An 8,894-nucleotide genomic window follows, 5' to 3' on the forward strand; every position below is an offset into this window, starting at 1 on the left:
TTGGAGATGCTCATCAATAGATATCAATGTGAATGAGTAGGGATTGCCATACAAATGATGCACTAGAGCTACGAGTATGTGAAAGCTCTTAAAGAAAACTAGTGGGTGTGCATCCAACTTGCTTGCTCACGAAGACCTAAGGCAATTTTGAGGAAGCCTATCATTGGAATATACAAGCCAAGTTATATAATGAAAATTTCCCACTAGCTATATGGTGGTGACAAAACGAGAGACTCTCAATCATGAAGATCATGGTGCTTAATATGCACAAGTGTGGAAAAAGTGGTAGCATTGTCCCTTCTCTCTTTTTCTCTCTTTTTTTATTTTTTTGGTGGGCTCTTTGGCCTCTTTTTTTTTGGTGGGCTTCTTTGTCCTCTTTTATATCCTCACATGGGACAATGCTCCATTAATGATGATCATCACACTTTCAACTCAAAACTTAGAGCAACTATGACTCTATATGGAATTCCTTCGGTAGTGTACCGTGACAATGATCTAGCATGGCATAGACATTAATGGAAACATCATGCTAGCTATCTTACGATCATGCAATGGCAATGTAGACGTGGTGGCGCATGTCATGGTGGTAGTTGCATGGCAATATATCTCGGAATGACTTTGAAAAAGCCATAGTAGGTAGGTATGGTTGCTGTTTTGAGGGAGGCTAATGGTGGGTTTTGTGCACCGTCGAAAGTTGCTCGGCACTAAGAAGATAGTGATGGTGGAAGGGAAAAGTGCATCTAAACCATGGACTCAACATTAGTCAAGAAGAACTCATATACTTGTTGCAAAAGTTTTATTAGTAATCGAAACAAAGCAGTCAACGCATACTCCTAGGGGAAGGGTTGGTAGGTATAAACCATCGCGCGATCCCGACCGCCACGCAAAGGATGACAATCAATATACTAATCATGCTCTGATTTCATCACATAGCGGTTCACCATACGTGCATGCTACGGGAATCACTAACTTCAACACAAGTATTTCTTGATCCACAACACCTTACTAGCATGACTTCAATATTACCATAACCACAACTCAAAACTAATTGAGATGAATCAAACTTCTCTAACTATGCAATGCACATGAAGGTGGAAGTTTTCGTATCCCTTTGGATAACTACCCCTTTTGAGACTACTTTTAAAGCATAGATCAACTACCAAGCCACGCACCGCTGCGCTCTAAAAGATATAAGTGAAGCACATAGAGCAAAAGTATCTAGCTCAAAAGATATAAGTGAAGCACATGTGAGCTGAATTGTCTACTAAAAGATATAAGTGAAGCTCGACAAAATCACGGTGTGTGCATGTCTCTCTCTCTCTAGGTGTGCAGCAAGGATGATTGTGACACAACAAAAATAAAAGACTCCTACGATACAAGACGCTCCAAGCAAAAACACATAACATGTGGTGAATAAAAATATAGCCCCAAGTAACGTTACCGATGGATTGAAGACGAGAGAGGGGATGCCTTCCCGGGGCATCCCCAAGCTTAGGATTTTACGGCATCCTTGAATCTCTTGGGGTGCCTTGGGCATCCCCAAGCTTGATCTCTTGCCACTCTTTATCTCTTTGTCCATAAGAACTTCACCCAAAACTTGAAAACTTCACAACACGAAACTTAAACAGAAACTCGTGATAACATTAGTATAAGAAAGCAAACCACCACTTCCTTAGGTACTGTAGAAAACTTAAATTCTACTTTTGCTGATGTTGGGTTACTGTATTTTCAATCTTCCATGGCTAATACCCCCTGATACTATCCATAGTTTCATCAAAATAAGCAACCAACACAACAAAAACAGAATATGTTAACAGCAGACCAGTCTGTAGCAATCTGTATATTTCGTATAACTCTGGTACTTCAAAAATTCTGAAAACTTACGACAGTCTGAAGAATGGAAGGGGATGAACGAGTCAGCTGCGGAAGGAATGTCAGCTATTTAAGCTTTGCGTAGCAATCAGCATAAAAAAGAATTAACTCAAAACTGTTACAGAAAAAAAATGAAAATTCATTTTGTGAGCAGAAAGTTTCTGTCTTTTCCAGCATGACCAAACGATCATCCCCAAGACTAATCATAGCGGTTTTGCTTGGCACAAACGCAAAAAGAAACACAAAAACACAATCATAACAGAATTATGAAAGTGTGGAAAACACAAAACAGAAAGAAAAATTATAGATTCGTTGGGTTGCCTCACAACAAGCGCTTTTGTTTAACGCCCTTAGCTAGGCGAAAGGTGATGAAATCACGTATACTCATCTTTGGTGCTCAAACTATAAGTAGCCCTCATCATAGATTCATAAGGCAATCTTATTTTCTTTCTAGTAAAGTGCTCCATGCCCTTCTTTAAAGGAAATTGAAATCTATTATTCCCTTCCTTCATATCGATGTTAGCACCAATAGTCCTTAGGAAAGGTCTACCAAGAATAATGGGACACGAAGGATTGCAATCTATGTCAAGTACAATGAAATCCACGGGTACATAGTTATTATTTGCAACAATAAGAACATCATCGATCCTTCCCATGGGTTTCTTGACAGTAGAATCTGCAAGATGCAAATTAAGATAACACTCTTCAATCTCATGAAAACCAAGAATATCACATAAAGATTTTGGAATCGCGGAAACACTAGCACCCAAATCACACAAAGCATTGCACTCATAGTTTTTTATCTTGATTTTGATAGTAGGTTCCCACTCATCATGAAGTTTTCTAGGTATAGAGACTTCTAGTTCGAGCTTCTCTTCAAGAGATTTCATCATAGCATCTACGATATGCGCGGTAAATGCTTTGCTTTGGCTATAAGCGTGTGGAGAGTTTGCAATGGATTGCATCAAAGAAATGCATTCAAACAAGGAGCAATTGTCATAATTGAATTCCTTGCAATCCAAAGTGGGAGTTTCATTACTACCCAAGATTTTGACTTCTTCTACTCCACTCTCCACACCTTTATCATCAAGATAGGTGGACTCCGAATCATTGGGGCGTTTTTCAACCAAAGTGGATTCATATCAAGCCCCTCCATAAATAGGTTTGACAAGCGAAAACAAAGATTCAAGAGGAGACACACCAAGCACTTTAAGACCCCCGTGATTTGCATCACTAGAACGCACCCTTTTAAACCATTCATGTCTAGCGCGAATTTGGGCGGTTCTTTCTTTGCTCTCATTCATGGAGATACGCATAGCTTTCAAAGTTTCATCCAAGTTGACCTTGGGAGGAGCGCATCTAACTTTCAAAGCATCAATATCACAAGACATCCTATCAATGCTCTTAGCCAAATCGTCTATTTTGAGTAGTTTTTCCTCTATGGAAGCATTGAAAATATTTTGAGAGTTGATGAACTCTTTGATATTACTCTCTAAATAAGAGGGTAATTTGTTGTGATTTCCATAAGCGTTGTTGTAGGAATTGCCATAGTTGTTAGAGGAGTTACTAGGAAAAGGCCTAGGAACATAGTTTCTTCTAAAAGCATTGTTGTTGCCAAAATTGTTCCTACAACCAAAATTCACGTCCAAACTAGCGTTGCTACCCTCAATCAAAGAAGATAGTGGCATGTCAATAGGAACTATGATAGTGTTTCTACTAGTAACCAAATTCATCAACTCGTCCATCTTAGCACTAAGCGAGTTAATTTCTTCTATAGCATGCACCTTTTTGCTAGCAGGCAACCTTTCAGTGCACCACTGAGAGTAGTTGGTCATGATATTGTCTAGGAGTTTTGTAGCGTCTCCTAACATGATTTCCATGAGCGTTCCACCTGAGGCGGAGTCCAAGATATTGCGAGAAGCGAAATTCAATCCAGCGTAAAAGATTTGTATAATCATCCACAAACTCAAGCCATGAGCGGGACAATTTCTAATCATAAGCTTCATCCTCTCCCAAGATTGTGCAACGTGTTCATGATCAAGTTGCTTGAAATTCATGATATCGTTACGTAAGGAGATGATCTTAGCCGGCGGAAAATACTTGGATATGTAAGCATCTTTGCACTTATCCCAAGAATCGATACTATTTTTAGGCAAAGAAGAAAACCAAGTTTTTGCGCGATCTCGCTACGAGAAAGGAAAAAGTTTCAACTTAATCACGTCATTATCCACATCTCTTTTATTTTGCATATCACAAAGCTCAATGAAGGTATTGAGATGGGATGCGGCATCTTCACTAGGAAGGCCAGAGAATTTCTCTTTCATAACAAGATTCAGCAGAGCTGCGTTGATTTCATATGATTCCGCACTAGTGGCGGGAGCAATCAGAGTACTAATAAAATCATTATTATTAGTGCTCGAGAAGTCGCAAAGTTTGGTGTTTTCAGCCATGATGACTTATACAAACAAACAAGCACACAAGCAAGCAAGAAAACCGGCAAAGGGAAACGGCAAAAGCAAAAGAAAACGGTGAAGGAGAAAGGCAAATGAAAATGGCAAATGTGCAGTGGGGGAGAGGAAAACAAGAGGCAACTGGCAACAAAAGTAAATGCAGGAGATGAGTTTGTGAGACCTACTTGGATAGATCTTGATCTCTCCTCCCCGGCAATGGCGCTAGAAATACTTCTTGATGTCAGGGTGCCGGGAACGGTCTCCAGATGAGATCTCGTGGAAACGGAAGCTTGCGGCGGCGGAAAAGTATTTTCGAGGCTCCCCTGATTTTTTACTATATTTTAGGGAATAACTAGGCCAAAGATCTAGGTTAGGGGGCGGCCAGGGAGGCCACAAGCCCTGACACCGCCGCCTCCCCCCTGGTGGTGGAGTGGGGGCTAGTGGGCTCCCTGGAGACCACCTGGCTTGGCCCACAGGCCCCCTAATCTTCTTCCGTTCGGGAAAAAATCATTTCGGGGATTTTATTCCGTTTGGACTCCGTCCCAAAATCAGATCTGAAAAGAGCCAAAACAGAGAAAAAACAGGAACTAACACTTGGCACTGAATTAATAAGTTACTCCCAAAAAAGATATAAAAGGTACATAAAACATCCAAAGATGACAAGATAACAGTGTGAAACCATAAAAAATTATAGATACATTTGAGACGTATCAGCAGCTCTAGCGCAAGACACTCCTCTCTCCTCTCCTACAGCAATTGTACCGATGAAATCTTCCAAGTCTCGTGGACGAGGTTCATTGTAATTTGCAAACATTGCAAAAATCCTGGAGTGACATGCGCTGGGGGATATCATAAGGTTTGAACTCAACCATAGGAGGATTCTTACTTGGATAGAAGTTAAAGCTTTGTACGAAGATATTATTGAGGAGGAGGTATTGCGAACACTTATCTTCAACGAAGGCGGTAAGGCCTGCGTTTTCCACCAAGTGTTAAAAGTCCTCATAAATTCCAGCGGCGCGTAACAACACGTCGCTTGGCCATTCGCACGCGCGAACTTCTGCGACTCGAGGGACCGGATACTTGACCTTCTTCTCACTCCCATCATCCTTGGGGTCACGGCTTGACGAGCCTCTCAAGAACCTCCTCATCTTTTCCCTTTTCTATCTCTGAAAATTTCTGAAATTTTTAGTGATTCTAAGGAAAAGTGAATAAGGCTCAACGAAACTTGTAGCAACTACTCCCACAAGTGCCTAGAGACCATATTACGCTTCAAAACTACTTGGGACCAGCTAGAATCAGCATGCAAAGCTCAAGAACATGGTCACCAAGGCAGCAAAAATACGCTGAGTATAAGGCACTAGAGCAAAAACTAATTGGACCAATGGAGGAGTCACTTACCAAGGAGTAATTTCCCCAAAACGGTTCGGAGAACGGTGATTTGAGCAAAGAGATCGAAAATTCCAGCAAGAGGAGCAAGAACACGGGTTTGAACTGCAAAATGATTTTTTTGGAGGTAGGAGAAGCAGATGAGAGTAAGAATGAGTGGAGGGGGTGCGTGTGGGCCCCACAAGCCTGGGTGGCGCGGCCACGGGGGTGCCCGCGCCCCTAAGGCTTGTGGCCCACTGGTGTGGCCCCAGACAGACTCTTTGTCCCAGTATTTTTCAAATATTCCAGAAAAAATCATACTTGATTTTCACGGCGTTCGGAGAACTTTATTTTTGGGGTACTTTTCTACCGCATGGTAAAACAGAAAACAGGGAAAACTAAACTAAATCTATCATTTTTCTTCTAAGCAACCTAAAGTGAAAGCTTGGACAAAGGTTTGTGACTCCTCGATTCATCCATCTCATGGTCATCGAAAGAAATCCGTCAATGGGGTTGATCAAATCCCCTTGACAAAATTTTCTCGAATCGCAAAAGAGAATGGAGAATTTTTCGAACAGTCGCTAGGTCACCTTAATGGGGATGTGTATCTCCCCAACAAGCAAATCATACTTCATCTTGACACGAGGAATAGGGCATTCAAAGCTCCCAGTAAGAATCGATGAAGTTTTTTCGATAGCATTGATCCAATGTACTCGATATTGTTTCTTCGGAAAGTGCACCGTATGCTCATTACCGTTGACATGGAAAGTGACATTGCCTTTGTTGCAATCTATAACAGCCCCTGCAGTGTTTAAAAAGGGTCTTCCGAGGATAACAGCCATGGCATCGTCCTCGGGAATATCCAAGATAACAAAGTCTGTTAAGATAGTGGTGTTAGCAACCACAACAGGCACATCCTTGCAAATGCCGATAGGGAAAGCAGTTGATTTGTCGGCTATTTGCACACAGATTTCAGTGGGTGTCAACTTATCCAGTTCAAGTCTACGATAAAGAGAGAGAGGCATAACACTGACACCGGCTCCAAGGTCGCATAAAGCAGTTCTAACGTAGTTACCTTTAATGGAGCAAGGTATAGTGGGCACACCGGGATCACCTAGTTTCTTAGGAGTTCCACCCTTGAAAGTGTAATTGGAAAGCATGGCGGAGATTTCAAGATCAGGTATCCTCCTCTTATTAGTCACAATATATTTCATGTACTTAGCATACGGAGACATCTTGAGCATATCTGTCAAACGCATCTGCAGAAAGACAGGTCTGATCATTTCAACGAAGCGCTCAAAATCCTCATCATCATTTTTCTTGGATGGTTTGGGAGGAAAGGACATAGGTTTCTGAACCCATGGTTCCCTTTCTTTACCGTGCTTCCTAGCAGTGAAGTCATTCTTATCGTATCTTCTATTCTTAGGTTGTGGGTTATCAAGATCAACCGGTTCAATCTCCACATCCTTATCGTTGCTAGGTTGAGCATCAACATGAACATCACTATTGATATCATCATTAGGCTCATGTTCATCACCAGATTGTGTTTCAGCATCAGAGAGAGAGGCATCGTTTGGACTCTCAGGTGTAGCAGCAACACGGTTACTAGCGTGCAGGTTCCTATCATATTTCTTCTTCTTTCTAGGATGACTAGGTGCATCAGTGCTAACTCCTTGAGAATCTTGTTCAATTCTCTTCGGATGACCCTCACGATACAAAGGTTACTGGGTCATTCTACCGCCTCTAGTGACGACTCTGACGGAATTGTCATTCAACTCATTGAGCAATTCATTTTGACCTTTAAGTACTTGTTCTACCTGAGTAGTAACCATACAGGCGTGCTTACTCAGAAGCTTAAGATCATTGACATTTCTGTCCACACAAACACTTAAATGACTAAGCATACGAGCATTCTATTCCAATTGTCTACTAACATAATCATTGAAACTTTGTTGTTTGGCAACAAAGTTATCAAATTCATCCAGGCATAAGCTAGCAGGTTTATCAAAAGGAATATCACTCTCATCAAACCTACGCAGAGAATTTACTTCTACTATCTGTATCGGGTTATCGAGACCATGGATCTCTTCGATAGGTGGTAGATTTTTGACATCTTCAGATTTAATGCCTTTCTCTCGCATAGATTTCTTGTCTTCTTGCATATCTTCAGGACTGAGGAATAGAATACCTCTTTTCTTCGGAGTTGGCTTAGGAGGTGGTTCGGGAATAGTCCAAGCATTCTCATTGCACAAGATGTTATTCAATAGAATCTCAGCTTGTTCTACAGTTCGTTCCCTAAAAACACTACCGGCACAACTATCTAGATGGTCTTTGGAAGCATCGGTAAGTCCATTATAGAAGATATCAAGTATTTCATTCTTCTCAAGAGGGTGATCAGGCAAAGCATTCAGTAGCTGGATGAGCCTCCACCAAGCTTGTGGGAGACTCTCTTCTTGAGCTTGAGCAAAGTTGTATATTTCCTGCAAGGCAGCTTGCTTCTTATGGGCAGGGAAATATTTTTCAGAGAAGTAGTAGACCATATCCTGGGGGCTACGCACACAACCAGGAGCAAGAGAAGTGAACCAGGTCTTAGCATCATCCTTTAGCGAGAAAGGAAACAGCTTGAGGATATAGTAGTGGCGGATCTTTTCCTCACTAGTGAATAGGGTGGCTATATCGTGCAGTTTGGTAAGATGGGCTACAACCGTTTTAGACTCATAACCGTGAAAAGGATCAGATTCGATTAGAGTGATTAACTCAGGGTCGACAGAGAATTTGTAATCCTTATCGGTCACAAAGATAGGCGAAGTGACAAACTTCGGGTCGTATTTCATCCTAGCGTTCAGAGATTTTTTTTCCACTTGCGCAGAAGTTTCTCAACATCATAACTATCCTTACACGCAAGAAAATCCTCAGCTATCTCTCCCTCCATAACATAGCGCGTATCAGGCATAACAGGCATAGTAGCAGGTTCTACTTCAATAGTATCAGCAGTTTCAGAAGTATCATCACATCTAGCAGCAACTCTAGCAATATGTGCATCAAGGAATGCACCAAGTGGCAAAGCAGTATCAGGCATAGCATCATCAGGCATACTATCAAGCATGGCATCATCAGGCATAGTATCAAGCATAGCATCATCAGGCATAGTATCAAGCATAGCATCATCAGGCATAGTATCAAGCATAGCATCATCAGGCATAGTAT

This window comes from Hordeum vulgare, chromosome 5H (assembly GCF_904849725.1).
Source record: "Hordeum vulgare subsp. vulgare chromosome 5H, MorexV3_pseudomolecules_assembly, whole genome shotgun sequence".
In the NCBI taxonomy this organism is placed as follows: Eukaryota; Viridiplantae; Streptophyta; class Magnoliopsida; order Poales; family Poaceae; genus Hordeum; species Hordeum vulgare.